This window comes from Sorex fumeus, unplaced genomic scaffold (genome assembly GCF_029834395.1).
Source record: "Sorex fumeus unplaced genomic scaffold, SorFum_2.1 ptg000048l, whole genome shotgun sequence".
Taxonomy (NCBI): Eukaryota; Metazoa; Chordata; class Mammalia; order Eulipotyphla; family Soricidae; genus Sorex; species Sorex fumeus.
The window spans coordinates 9,537,501-9,553,064 of record NW_026606105.1 but is presented as its reverse complement, the minus strand read 5'-3'; the positions used below and the strand labels follow the sequence as shown (position 1 = coordinate 9,553,064).

The 15,564-nt window shown below is 43.8% G+C and overlaps 1 protein-coding gene and 1 pseudogene across 9 annotated transcripts in view; one reads left to right on the top strand and one right to left on the bottom strand.

Annotated features, from left to right (window-relative positions):
* DGKI (diacylglycerol kinase iota) overlaps window positions 1–15,564 on the bottom strand; it is a 512,024-nt gene that overhangs the window by 435,611 nt on the left and 60,849 nt on the right. The window lies entirely within an intron of this gene.
* LOC130032313 (60S ribosomal protein L17-like) lies at window positions 7,305–7,857 on the top strand (annotated as a pseudogene).

Below are 15,564 nucleotides of genomic sequence, written 5' to 3'. Positions count from 1 at the left end.
CAACGTGAAAAAAAAAAAGCAACCCTAGTTGGTAAAATTGTTGGAAAATGATGCACATCTGAAGCTCTTAAACAATGTCCTTAGAAAGCACCCACTAAAGAAAGTGATCAGTTTAAATGCTATGCAATATTGCGATACGAGCTACACAACCACAATTTCATGCAAAACTCCAACTAACTATATAAGAAAGACCAGAAGATTAAGTATATTCAATGCGCACAAGTATGTTAGACTAGAGCAGTCATATCATTCCAGGGAAGAAGATGGTAAAGATTGCCAATGCAGGGCAAATCCAGTAACAGCATAAACAGGGGTCTGGGAGATGCAGGGGTGAAAAACAAGATGGGCCGCTAGAAGAACCCAAAGTCACTGCTGGGAGAGTGAGTCACGGCAGCGGTGAGCCAATGGGGTGCATTCCATGGTTCAGAACCACCTAAAAATATGGACCAGGGTGTACAGCGCTACCTCTGGCATCCCACGGTCTTGGGAACCAAGGATCGATCAATGAAAATTAAATAGAAGCACATGCACATTTAAGTAACCTTATCATGCTGAGCGAAACCAGAGGGATGACAGTAAATGACTCACGAAGCAGCTTCTTCAAAAGCTAAGCACTGACTCAGAGCAAAAAATAGCCTTTTCCCAGCTGCTTTCAAACAAAAAAGTAAGCAAAGGGCACTTTTCCAGAGAAAGGGAGGCGGCCAGACTTCCCAGCAGAATAGGGATAAAATGCACCCAGGTGGCCTAAATCCCACCCCGTTCCCCGTGCCCCCAGTCCCCCTGCTCAAGGGACATCCCCTGTGGTCTTGCCAGCTGCCTTTCCAAGGAGCCAGTAAGGCTTTCCTCAACTTGCCCAAACTAGACCTCTTAAAGTGTCACCTTGGCAGGCGCTATGGCCCTAGGAGAAGGTAGTCAGCTGACTCAGGATTGTCACCTGGTGTACGGGAAGACCAGCCAAGACCCTGAGACTCCTGTCCTTCGCCTTCTTCTGAATCAAACACAAACTCACTGCAACCAGTCTGGAGTGGGCAGAGAGCAAACAGGCAGGAGATCCAGGCTCCACCCCTGGATGTGACCAACACATATACACACACAATGGAATACTATGCAGCTGTCAGGAGAGATGAAGTCATGAAATTTGCTTATAAGTGGATAGACATGGAGAGTATCATGCTATGTGAAATGAGTCAGACAGAGAGGGAAAGACACAGAATGACTCCGCTCATTTGTGGAGTATGAAATAACATAACATGAGACTGACACCCAAGGACAGTAAATAGAAGGGTCAGGAAGATTGCTTCATAGCTGGCCACCTGTCTCATGAGTGGACAGGGAGGGAACAGCTAGAATAGAGATCACTAAGAAAATGATGGTTGGAGAAATCAGTGGGGATGGGAGATGTGTGCTGAAATTAGACAAAGGACCAAACATGATAACCTCTCAGTATCTGCATTGCAAACCATAATACCCAAAAGTAGAGAGAGTACGGGGAATATTGTCTGTCATGGAGGCAGGGGGAGGGTGGGGGAGGGAGGGTATCCTGGGGATATTGGTGGTGGGGAATGTACACTGGTGGAGGCATGGGTGTTTGATCATTGTGTGATTGTAATTCAAACTTGTAAGTATATTTCACAGTGAATCAATAAAATTAAAAAAAATAGAAAGAAGGAAGAAGAAAGAAACCATAGCCCTCACCTTTTATATTACCCCAGAGAATAGGTTCATCAGTCACTCTGCCATTTGGGGACCACACCCAGCAGTGCTCAGGGATCACTCTGGGTGCCGCTAATTTTTCTTTAGCTTACCATTCAGTGCTTTTACTTTTCTTTTCTAAGTTTTTTTGGGTCATAGTCAGGGATGCTCAGGGTAACTCCTGGCTAGGCACTCAAGAATTACTCCTGAGGGTATTCATGGGATCATATGGGATGCCAGGGATTAAATCCAGATCAGGCACCTGCAAGGCAAGCACCTTATCAGCTGTACTATCTCTCCAGCCTCAATCTCACTTGCTCACCTTCATTTCTTTGTTTGGGGACACAACCAGCAGTGTTCAGAACTTATTCCTGACTGGATTGAGGGATCACACCTGGCAGGGTTCAGAGGACTACATATGGTGCCTGGGTTTGACCAGGGTGGGCCGCAAGGCAGGCAAGCACCTGACCTGCTGTTCTCTGGCCCCCTCAGTTGCTATTTGGATTATACCTCCAATCTGAGATGGACCCATAAGAATAGGCAATTTCCCCCAGCACTACTGTTGTCCATCTTCCCGATACTCCAAGGAATGCCTCCTTTAAACGAAGGGACAAAGAAAATTGCGGCAGCTCATTTGAGTGCTAAATGGTGCTCTCAAAAAAAAAATTTTTTTTTTACTTTTCTATTAAATGGTCCAGATGGTAGTTCATCAGAGTAACTAACTCTTGCAGAAAAAAAATATTTGTTTCAAAAGATGGCACTCTGTGTTTTGAGAGGAATATTGTAACAGTCAAAGGTACTAGCAGATGCGAATACCAGTTCATATGAGATTTCTGAAGAAGTCAGGAGGGAAAGAAAGTCAATTCTGTCTTCTCAAAAAAAAAAAAAAAAGAAAATTGGGTCAAGAAATTCTCAGAAATGGTAGCTTTTAAGGGTTTATATTTCTGATTTGGTATAGTACATGATAATCAAGCTTTCTTTGCCAAGTTCATGGGAGAGATCAAGTGAAAGGGCAGAAGAAGCTAAAACAAATTAAACACAGAGGATCGAGGTTGGGCTGCAGATGAGGGAGAACCCATCTAAGGCCAGGAAGGAAAAGTTCTGCAAAAATATTTTGACCACAAATGTACTTGGATGTCTGGAGGTAAAGGAGAAGCTAATATCTCAACCCAAAAAAAAAAAAGGGAGTTTGTAGTTAGGTAGAAAGAAGTGTTCTAATCAGGCAAGAAAGATAAAAACCAGTTTCAGACACTGAAATATTTGTTTCAAAAAGTAAATATTAATTAACTGTTTTAGAGGTGTGAACAGCTGGTTCATTACCTTCAAAAAAATTGAGTGTTTTCTGCTTCATTCTTAGACGCAAAAACAACAACAAAAAAAATAAAACACCAATACTCTGCTGGGGTGTAAAGACAGCTTTTAAATGAGATTCATTAAAAGCAAAAGCTGAATCTATAGGATCAGTAATTTTCATTTGAAATAATTTTGCTTTGTATTCACTGAGTTCATACATTATCCCTTTTGTTTGTTCTTCTTTTTTTTTTAACCAGACCAGACAGTGCTTGTAGGTGCTCCTCATTCTGTGCTCAGGGGTCTCTCCAGATTATGCTTTCTTCAAACTCATGCTTGTTCCTTTCTGCACAAATCTAACACTTTTGGGGGGCTGCACCCACGTGTGCTCAGGGATTACTCCTGGCTCTTCACTCAGTAGTCACTCCCAGCAGTGCTCAGGGGACTATACGAGATGCCGGGGACTGAACCCCGGTGAGCTATGTGCAAGGCATGTACCCTATGCCTCGGGCCCCTCAAACACGTTTAAATCTCCAACAAAGCATCTCCCTACTAGCTAGTGGGAACAAAATCCACATCCCATCTTACATACTGCAGCTATTTTTAGTGGTGTGGAAATCACAAACTCATAAAATTAAGCCAAAAAAAAAAAAAAAACAACTTCAGCACAAATGTCACTAAATTTTCTCTTGAATAAGACAAAGGAGAAGAGAGCAGGAAATGTGCACTTTTATTTTAATGATAGAATTCAGTGCTTCTAAAATCAAAATTACTTGGCTCACTCTGATGAAATGCAGAGTGGTTCGGCTTTGTTCTTTGAGGGGAGAGTGGCCTCATTAACCACTGAATAGTCTGAGAGCCTGACGCAAATAGGCTCAGGCCCATTTCAGAAACTAAGGACTGGGGGCCAGAGAGAAATGCCCAGCTGGTCTTTAACTCCAGGAAAGGGCCCCAGATGATAAGGTGACGTTGCTCTGAGTGCTCCAGAAAGGCTACCAAGTGGGGCCCTGGGAGCTGGCAGCCCTGGGCCAGGGGAAACCAGCTCTAGCCATTTTGTGACATGGGTCCAGGGGTGCCTTTGGGCTGCTCTGCACCCAGGGGCACTCGTGTCCAGAGAGAAAGCAGCAAAAGGAAACTCACTACTGGTTCCCTCTCTCTCTCAAAAGAGCACAGCTCACCTGGGACCTTCTACATGGAACAAACTGAAAAGATGGCATTTCTTTTTCTACTAAGTCCAAAAGTATAATCATTAGAATTCTGTTGCATCATATCTACCATAAAATACAAATTAAAGATAATTGTCCCCCCAAAACATACTTACACTCTTATAAACCACTGTTATATTGGTTAGAAAGAAGAAGGAGGAGGAGAAAGAGGAGAAAGAGGAGGAGGGGGGGGAGGGGGAGGGGAGGGGAGGAGGGGAGGGGGAGGGGGAGGAAGAGGAGGAGGAGGATGATAGTCAGATAATCAGATAATCAGGCAGGGTTCTTGCCTTGAATGCAGCAGACCTGGGTTTGACCCCCAGCACTCCATATGGTCTCCCAAGCCCACCAGGAATGAATCCTGAGCACAGAGCCAGGAATAAGTCCTAAGCATTTTCAGGTATGGCTCAAAAGAAAAAAAATCTGGTAAGATAGGTGCTTTTTTTTTTACACTTTTTTTTTACACCTATTATTTTTACACTGCCTCTCTCAAAGCCTCCTATGTACAATTTCCAAATGATTTGCCATTGTTTTACAATAATATCAAAGTACAGAAGCTGAAGCAATAGTACAGTGGATGAGTCACTTGCTTTAAATGTGGCTGACCTGGGTTCGATAGCCAATATCCCATAAGATGCCCTGAGCACTGCCAGGAGTGACTCCTGAACACAGAGCTCTGTACACTGTCAGGAATGGCCCCCCAAAAACAAATATATACATATATATATACCAAAAATACATACATATAGAAAAACATAGAAATATATACATATATGTATACACAAGTATATTTATAAGCATACGTAAATATATTTATGTTATATACATATTATGTATTTATATGTATAATATATAGTATATTAAGGTATTATATACCTCTATATTAAGTATATCTATATATATTTGGGGGGTTCACTTTCTGTAGTTGATAGTGCCCCCCACCCCGTATTCCACCTGCTCTGCAGAGAGCCTCCACTCTCTCCCCCACCCTCACCCCTTCTCCTCTAGTAACCAATGTGGTTCTCACTGATCCTAAGAGTTGGTTCCGTTGTTTCTTGCCATTGAGTTTGCTTTAGTTATTCCTGTTGGGTGGATGACTAAAACCACGTGGCAACTGTCTCTCCCTTCCTGGCTGACGCTGTTGCTCATCCTCACAAGATGCCTCCGTTTTGTCCCAAACTTCCTGACTCCATCCCTTCTGGTGGTCAAACGGTCTTCCCCCAAGCATATCTGCCTCGGGCTTCCTTACCCAGTCACAGGTCTGTGGGTACACTTAGACTGATCCAGGGTGGGGCTGTTTTTGCAATCCAGCATCAAACTATTTAACTGTGCCTTTGAGAAGTTCTGTTATTCCATCTAAACCACAGACACGTATGCAATGGTTGTTTCTTAACATTCTTGAGCCCAAATGACCAGAATATCTGGCACAAGGCACTCAACGGGTTTAAACTGAGCTGAGTCTACTAAATAAAGATTTTTTTTAAAGGAGGGTGATATGAAGGGATAGAACAGCAGGTTGGGCATTTGCCTTGCAAGCAACTGACAACAGGTTCGATCTCTGGTACCCCCATGTGGTCCCCTGAGCCCCACCAAGAGTGAGCCCCACCAAGAGTGATCCCTGAGCACAGAGACAGGAGTAAACCCATAGCACCGGTGGGTGTGCCCCACTCCCACCACAAGAGAAGCAATCCATGCATCCACTTAGGAACAGGCAAGCATTCAGAATGGTTTATAAGGAGGAGTCCAGGAGCCTGGACCTGCTCCTGGGCCTACTTACTCCCAGAGACAACCATGCCTAATTGTGAGGATCTGTTTCTTAAGACTTCACCATATTAGCTGCTAATGCAAATCAAGAGAGAGAGAGAGAGAAAGACAAAGAGAGGGAGAAACAAAAGGGAGTGCCAGTCTGAAATTATTCATGGCTTTTACTTAAATAGGCCCAAAATATTTGGAAATGCTCCTGGCAGCTAGTCCAAGCAGACATATTCATCCAGTCAACAAAACATACATTGTTTGTGTTTCAAGTGGTGGCATTTCTGTTTTCATATTTCGATTAGTCAAGACCAGTTTTTCTTCTTTCTCTAGGGTGAAGATGACCTAAGTCAGGGGGAGCCTAGAATTGGCAGAGACAGAAAACATCAATAGTAGACAACAGGGATGGAGAGGAAGAGTGAGTCAGCCTCACCTTGGGATAAAGGGGTGGGGTGGGGGGGACTGTCAAAGGTCAACCCGCCCCCCTTTCTGCTCCCTCTCAGCAAGTGCCTTTCACATAGGATGGGCCCCATGGCCAATCGCATCATACACCCATTCTCAAGTCTACACACGCTGTGGACCACAACAGCAGAGAGTCAGGCTCCAGAACTGAGTCTGTCTTATTTTTATTATCTGGGCAGCAGGCAGGTTTCAGTGGTTAGAGTCACACCCCACGGTCCCCAGGGCCTACTCCAGGCTCTATACTCAGGAGTGACTTTCTGGTATGGTGCTTGGGAGCCCCTATGCAATGCCAGGAGTCAAACTGGGGGGCAGCCCCATTGCAGGGCCAGTGGGGCAAGCCCAGTACCACAGCTTCGTACCACTCACCCTGTCTTCTGAAGCAGTAAAATCATCTGTCAAAGCCATGGCATTATTTACAATGGGATTTCTTTTCCATGAGCGAAAACAAGTAGAAGTATAGGATGGTGTCACATTTACAGCCCATAATGGTAGGGAAAACTCCGCAAAGACATGACAATTTAGGGAAATGCTCATTTTGATCATAGTCAATAAACAGGATTTACTTGCAGAGACAATGCCATTAGGCTCTTTGCCAGAGAAACAGATTACTGCCTTAGAGAGTCAGTCCCCCCACTCTGCCTCTCACAAAGGTACCCTGAACCTCAGGAATTGCTCAAGCTGGAGGCAATGACCCTGAAGGGGCTCTGCCAGGAAATGCCTGCACAGACGCACTAAGTGAGACAATCCAAAGTGGGAAAGTGGGTACTGATCGAGTGCCCAGCTGAGGAGGGGGTATTGATTGTAGAGCTAAGGACTCCATTGGAGAGAACTCTGTTAGTAGAATCCAGATGTGCATACTTTAAGAAGACCCTTTCTCTTCCATGAGTGGCCGTCAGAGGTCTACTCGCTGGACCCCAAGAACCCGACAAAATCATGCAAGTCCTGGGGCTCGAACCTTTGCGTGCACTTCAAGAACACTCGGGAAATGGCTCAGGCCATCAAGGGCATGCATATCAGAAAGGCCACTAAGTACCTGAAGGATGTCACTGCAGAAGCAGTGTGTGCCCTTCTGGCGTTACAACGATGGCGCTGGCAGGTGCACCTAAGCCAAACAGTGGGGCCGGGCACAGGGTCATTGGCCTGTGCTAAATTTTAAATTTAGAGTGCTAAATTTTTACTGCACATGCTTAAAAATGCAGAAAGCAAGGCTGAACTCAAGGGTTTAGATGTAGATTCTCTGGTCATTTAGCATATGCAGGTGAACAAAGCACCCAAGATGTACCGCAGAACTTACAGGGCTCATGGGTGAATTAACCCCTACATGAGCTCTCCCTGCCACATTGAGATGATTCTTCCTGAAAAAGAATAGATTGTTCCTAAACCTGAAGAGGAAGTTGCACAGAAGAAGAAGATATCACAGAAGAAACTGAAGAAGGAAAAACTTATGGCCCGGGAATAAGCTCAGCATAAAATAAAAATCTAAGTAAACTAAAAAGAAGAAGAAGAAGAAGAAGAAGAAGAAGAAGAAGAAGAAGAAGAAGAAGAAGAAGAAGAAGAAGAAGAAGAAGAAGAAGAAGACTCTTTCTGCCTCAAATAAAAGAGACACTCAAGGCTCAGAAGGAAACAAAAACAAATAAACAAATAAAATCCAGGAGCAGGGCTGGAGTGATAGCACAACAGGTAGGGCATTTGCATTGCATGCGGCCACCCAGGTTCAATTCCCAGCATCCCATATGGTCCCCCTGAGCACCACCAGGAGTAATTCCTGAGTGCAAAAGTCAAGAGTAAGCCCTGTGCATCGCTGGGTATGACCCAAAAAGCAAATAAATAAATAAATAAAATCCAGGAGCAAGAATAATGGAGTGAGAAGCCAGTGCTTCCCCAAAGGCCTTGTATGGACAAGACTTGACAATGGCATGCATCTATGTCAACCCTTTTTATGACACGAGTCTGGAGTTGCTATTAATACCTCCAAAAAGAGGAAATGGAGGCATCCAGAGGCTGGATAACCTGACTGAGACCCCAGAAGTGAAAAAGGAAACTCAAAAATCAAAAGAATATGCCTGAGCCCATGTTCCTTCCCTTCCATCTGGGTAAAACAGCTAGAACGTGCGAGAAATCATACCTTCATGTAAGGACTCTGTCGGTAGTGATAACTTCTGTGTTTTTCACACAAGTAAGCCAGCCTACCTCCAGTACATTTTGCCAAATGATTTTCAATCACCTGAACTCACTTTCGCAATGGTGTCCCTTATAGTAATTCCCTGGTGATTATTTTTGGCCCATGTTTAAATACCACTAAGTTCTAATCAGAGGTCCTTGACATTCTCTGGAACTTAAGTTTACAAAAATGAGCTCATCAGGGCAGCCTGCTTGAGTAAGCAGGGCAGGTATGTGTATGAGTCAGCTGCCTGGGGTAGCCTGCCCGGTCTCGGGGTCCTTCTTGTACTTCTTTGGGGAGTATCTCATCCTTATACATCTGCTCCTCAGAGCCACCTGAGTGGGCAGAAGTGCAGGCTGACCCTCACACTTGCAGAGGTAGAACTTGTCAGCAGAGGGAAAGCATCATTATTTTGCCAGACAGAAATTCCACAATTTTTAATGAACACTGAATCATGAAGTCACAAAACATTTGACACAGCCCAGGCTGGGCTACCTTTAAACTCTTCAACACAATCAATATTGACTCAAAAAGACATTGCTGCCATAATCTGAGCAACACGAAAAAGTCCACAGAAAGCATCTTCCCTGTTTAAGGGAATTCATTTGAGTTCCAATTCTCCCAAGTGCCTTTTTTTCCCCTTTCTTCTGAAAAAATGAAAAAAGACAGAAAGAAACCATCAAACTTTGAAAATAGGTCAGTCAGATGGAGACATTTCTCAGAGAATGTGTGCTCATGAAAAGAGAGTTGAAATGACAGGCTTTGGTGCAGTTTCCACCACACTCTTTGGTTTCTGGAGGTTCTGTTCCCCCCTACTGTAAAGTAAACTGATCCAGGACCGTACAGTAGGTAGGATGCTTGCCTTGAACGGGGCCGACCTGGGTTCAATCCTCGGCATCCCTGAGCGCAGAGCCAGGAGTGATCCTTGAGCACAAGGCCAGGAGTAAGCCCTGAGCACTGCCAGCTGTGGCCCCAAAAACAAACGAACGAAAACAAAGAAAACGGATCCCCCTTGTGTGACTTTACATAACACAGCCGCGGCCACCACACTGCATGTCCACGCAACCACAACACAGATGTTTTCCAGGACCCTGCCCCATCCTCCCAACATAACACCGAATATAAGATTGAACTCCACCTTCCCCCCATCCAGGGGTGTCTTTCTTTCCAGCGGTCCCACATGTCTGAGTAGCTGGCAGGAGCTGGGTGCTGTTCACAGTTCGCCCTGAGCCAACGGCAGCTCCTTCCCAGGGCCACCTGGTTCGACGCACTCTGGAGAACACGAGCTTAGCTCCCAGTCTCCGTGCTCCCTCAGGCCTCTGTGCAAAGGTCCTTTATGGAAAGCAGGTGGGCTGGGCTTGTGGGGAGCATGAGAGGAGATGGGCGAGAATCAAGATTTCTGTGACGTCGCGGGAGCGCTATTAGTGTGACTGACCATCTCTGAGAGGCCACAAAATCCACTCAGCTGCCGTCCTCGGCCAGAAGCTGCAGTCTTTCCATACAGCAGTTTTTCCAGGCAGATCTCTGCACATGGTTGGTTTCAGGTTTTTTTTTTTGGTTTTTTTGGGGTGTTTTTTTTTTCCACGCTGAACTGACTCAGATGCACAGACAGAAGTTCTCTGACTCACTTTCTTCTTTCCTTCCTTCCTTCCTTCCACCTTTTCTTCTTGGTTCCTGAAAATTCAGGATCCATGGAGGATGAACTCTTTTCCAGGAAGTGCTGGGGAGTAAGGGGGGGGGAGGGGCAGTTCGAAGAGCAAACAGAGCAGTGGGTGATGCCTCCCACTGCTCAGAGATGCAAGTCCGTTTCCTTAAAGGACATAAAGAGACAACAATAACATGCCAGAAATGTTTTCCAAGTTTGCTGGATAGACACGCCGAGCTTAACACAGACCTGCAGTCTTTCGTTCCCTTCGCCTTCTACCAAGAACTGCTCACGTTGACCTACCTTGCTATGTCTTTGATTCAGGGTCACTGGTTGTACAAGCAGTCACTTGTACACACACACACACAATGTGTATAAATGGACCAATGTACACATGCATGGAGCCACGGTCACCTCTCAGAGTCACAGGTCAATTGCAAACTTCAGAGGGGACCAAAATCTGCAACTGTTCAACTTCCTTATATAAACTGGTGCCATGTTTGCATATAACCTAAGCACATCCTCCTAGATATTTTTTCCTTCCATCCTTATTTCTGTCTTGCCCACTTTTTTTTGAGGCATCGTGATTTACAGTACTGTTAACGCCAGAGTTTCATGGATGCAGTGCTCTATTACCACACCCTCCACTAACCATCTTTAGATATTACTTAAAATGCTGGATACCCTGTAAATGCTTTACAAGTAGCTGCTATCTGGTATCATTAAGGGAATAATGACAAAGGGGAAAACTCCATGTTCAGCACCTTAGGTACTACGCAATGCCTATGTAACATCTGTGGGTGCTTGAATTTCAGATTCAGAACCTGTGGCTATGGAGAGCCACTGTATAATGAATTTTGTGTGTGTGAAATGTGGACAGGTTGACACATGATTCTATGCGCTGGCACAGCGGTGCCACCTGTAAACTATTTTTTAAAAACTGTTTATTTCATCTGCGTGCTAAGGCCTTGCTATAGTGTGGGCTAAATGCCATAGCAAGGGCTGCTTTTCTCTCCCAGAGCCCACAACCACTTCTTTCTTTCCTTCTTTCTTTCTTTCTTTCTTTCTTTCTTTCTTTCTTTCTGGCTTTTTCTGCAGGGATGGAGGGAGGGGTGTCACACCCAGCTCAGGGGTTACTCCTGGCTCTGCACTCAGGAACCATTCCTGGTGGTGCTTGGGGGACCATACGGGATGCTGGGGATCAAACCCGGGTTGGCCAGGTACAAGGCAAATGCCCTATCCACTGTACTATCGTTCTGGCCCCTATAAACTATTTTTGTTTTGTTTTGGAGCCAGAAGGCAGGGTGAGCACAGACGCATCCATGCCCAGTGAAAGAATCCATATTAGGGCATCAATTTTTTGTGTACTTTAGCTAACTTGCAACATTGCTTTCTGTAAAACTGCTTGGCTGCTTTGCACCTGGGGGAGAGGGGACTTGGAAAGTGAACAGGGCATAACTTCTTTCTAAACCAAGTGTGACAGGATTCAGGTGTATTTACTGTCCCTGAAATGTATTGTCTCAGTAAAGCACCCTGCAGATTTGGGTAAAGGATAACTCAGGATGCGGGTGGTTGGGGGAAATTGCCCTTTCCTGGAATGTATTGTCTCACTAAAGCACCCTGCAGACTTGGGTAACTCAAAACGAGGATGGTCAAGGGAGATTACCTAAGGCTTAATGATTCCGGCTATAACCTTGCTTGTGCTGACAATCGATGTGCGTAAATGCTGATCTTTGAATCTATAGGCTAAGGAGTGAGGTACTTTTAAATGGATTGGTTAAGAAAGTATATGTTGTTACAAATCTATTGGCTATGAAATGCACGGGCTTTGCTGTAACGGCCAGTGAAGGCCTATATAAGATCCCCTTTGAAGAAGTTCGGGGCTCTCAGCCACTGCCCATTTTTGGGGTATGCTGTGGAGCCCCAGCATGCTGGTCTAAATAAACCCCGTTTTTACTCCTGCAGGAATTGTGTCTATCTGGTCTCTCCGCGCCTCCCAGGGCTAGGGAACTCCCGATCCCAACACCCAGCACTGATGGAAAGAACGGCAACAGCTTCCAGGGGTGCTTCACAGGGGTCAAGGTATCAGCTCCCCAAGTTCATGACATGTGCATGACTGGCTGTCTTCTGGAATCAGGGATCTGATGCTTACTGAGGCAAACAGAAAATCAAGGAGCAGATTAATGTGTTTCTCTGTCTCAAATCCTTCATACGAGGCATCATTTACAATCACGAACAGTAAATGCTTTGAAGCTCATTAGAATGACTTGATGAGCGTTTTGTCTTCTACCTTATATCACTTGGTAGGTAATTATATTTATAATATAAATATAATTGGTAGGTAATTATATTTATAATATATATTTTATATATTTATATATAATTATATACTTCTTTATACTAACATTACGAGGCAAATATTTATATCATCTTCTTGCTATACTTAATCACACGGGTGCTTAGAAAGAAAACTATGAGTAGTTAGGTATGATTACCCCTATGGGTGGGAGGAGAACCATATTTGGGGCAGCTATAAAGATGCCTCTGAGTAGAAAACAGTAGGGAAATAAAAAGCCAAATGCCATATTATCCAAATGTGATATTTACTGTTTACAGATCAAAGTCTTATAATAGCTGTTTTATTATGAACTTAACAGCAATTTGAAAAGACAGCCCTAATTATCATAGGATAAACTAAGAAACAAATCCATGGAAAGATCAAAATATTTTTTAGTTAAAAAATAACTGAAACAAAGGATTCCTTTTCAAACATATCTACTTAGCTATTCAATATGTACATGTATATAAATCTTAGCCTGATATATTTTCAGACAATTAGGGACAACTTTCTTCCTGATACCTGAGGCATCTCTGAAGGTCTAACTTGATCTTCTTAATTTCATACTGGCATTCTAATACCCAGGACCATGAGCAAGAGGACTGGGAGTTAAGTAATTGGGGATGATCAATACAAAACAATTTACAATACAATGATAATTTAACTATCAAGCCCTTCCATCCTCCTTTTTTTGGTTCAAAAGGAATTCTAATTAGTAGCTTATCCAAATTAAGGTGCCCTCTTAAAAGATACAGTAACAAACAAACAAGTGATTAAACAATTATATATTTTAAATGCTCTCCATCACTTATCATTGTGGTAATACAAATCACAACAACAGTGAGATATCACCCCCCCCACCACCACCACCACCAGTTGAGATTAACACACACACAAAAGAACAAATACAGCCAGTGTTGGCATGGACATAGGGGGAAAGGAACCCTCATCCACAGCTGGCAGGAATGTCAACTGGTTCAATCTTTGTGGAAAACACTTTGGAGAATTCTAAAAGAAACTGAAATTGAGCTTCCACATGAATTCTAAATGAAATTGTAAAAGAATTCTAAATGAAACTAAAATTGAGCTCCCAGAAATTCCATTTCTCGGTATCTATGACAAGACCCCAAAAGACGGTTTCAAGAAGACATTTCCACTCCTAAGTTCATTTCAGCACTATTCACAACAGACAAGATCTGGAAACAACTCACATGTCCCAGAACAGATAACTGGATAAAGAAAGTAAGGAATATATAAAGTATGCAGCTCAGCTATTTTAAAAAAGAAAAAGAAGATGAAATCACCAGTTTGCCACTGTATGAAATTATAGGGTATCCATACTTATTGAAGTCAGCCAGAAGAAGGACATACACAGAATGATCTCTCACAAGTGGGATTTTAAAAAATAATAATAAAGGGGGCAACAAACGGCCTAAGTCAACAGAAATGGAGAGCTGGTCTACGGAACTGGGGGGATGTACCAAAGGCCCTTGGTACATTGGTGAAGGGATACAGATGGTGGTGGTGAGCGCGGTGTTGGAATGATGTACACAAAAAAGTATCAGTAACAGTATTATAAACTATGGCACCTCAATAAAAATGGGGAAAGATGACCAGTTTTTAAACACACACACACACACACACACACACACACACACGTGCATCTATACGAGGGGGATTCCAGTCGAGAATTTCAATCTCCTAAAAGTAAAGTTGCTGTCTTAGTAAAAGTTTAGTAAATTAAGTCTAGTAAAATCACTTTCATGGAAAGTAAGTCAGCCAGGCTACCAAGAGGCAGAGGCATTTCAAGCAGGGACAATCCCAGATATGAAAAAGGAGAAAATTTCAAGACAAAGGTGCGTCAAGGAATGTCAACTGGTTTGCTAAAGTCAGCAAGGAGCACTGTAGCACTGTAGCACTGTCCTCCTGTTGTTCATCGATTTGCTCGAGTGGGCACTAGTAACGTCTCACAACAAATTGTGAGACTTATTGTTACTGTTTTTGGCATATTGAATACATCACATCAGCAAGTACGTGGCAAAATATGGAAGAATCTGAAAACCATGAGGCACAATGAGAGCAAAGAGGAACCATTGCTTTACACTGGGGATGGGTTTGCTCAGACTCTGCAGTTCTTAAAAATCACTTTTAGTCAGTGAGTTACCAGAAGTAAAGAAGGCTCCACTGTCTGGTAGGCAAAGGACATGTCTGTTTTCTGCTCAGAGCAGAGCAGTTTGGGAATAATATCTCTTCTACAAACAACACTGAGTCAATCTGGACATTTCAAAATGCATCTAGTGAAAAGTGAGCAACATTAGAGCAAAACCAGAGAAGAAAAAGCAGCATTCAAAGGCAAACTGCAATGGATGATAATTTCATATTTGCAAAGTTGTGCTTGCGGGGTACTCCCAGCAGACACCTTGAGGGTGCAGAAAATCTCAGCCTCCCTACTTCACTGATTTGTCAGAGAATTTCAGGGAGGGCAGTAGAGGAACTTATTGACAAGGAGGACAAACCAAATGAGTCCTAAAATCTGCAAGAAATATCACCCCACATCCCTGACCCAAGGATGAAAGAGGCGTGCAAATTAACCTACAGGGCTGCACAGCACCCTCCCCCAGGTATAACCCTGCGGAGTGATTGGTTGGTTGGTTGGTTGGTTGGTTGGTTTGTTTGTTTGAACTACCCACACAGTACCCAGAAGGTCAGGGTTCACACTCTTGGTGTCATCTGCCCAGCTGTGCCAGCCTGATAATACAAGGCTGGTCCCAGCAATGCATGTGGTCGTGCTTGGGCCCAACAGTACTCAGGGTGACCCTAGCCCACACCAAATAGTGCAAAAAAGTCAATAAGGTTTCAACCTGTGGTACTGAGAGGAATTGAAAGAGCTATGCTTGTAATATCACATTTCACTCAAATGAAAGAAAGAATCCGGAGTTCCGACATCCATTGACAATCAAGAATCAGGCAGGGACGCTGTCTCGTTTGCCAAGGTGTCAAAAATCAGATGGGCTGGTCACGT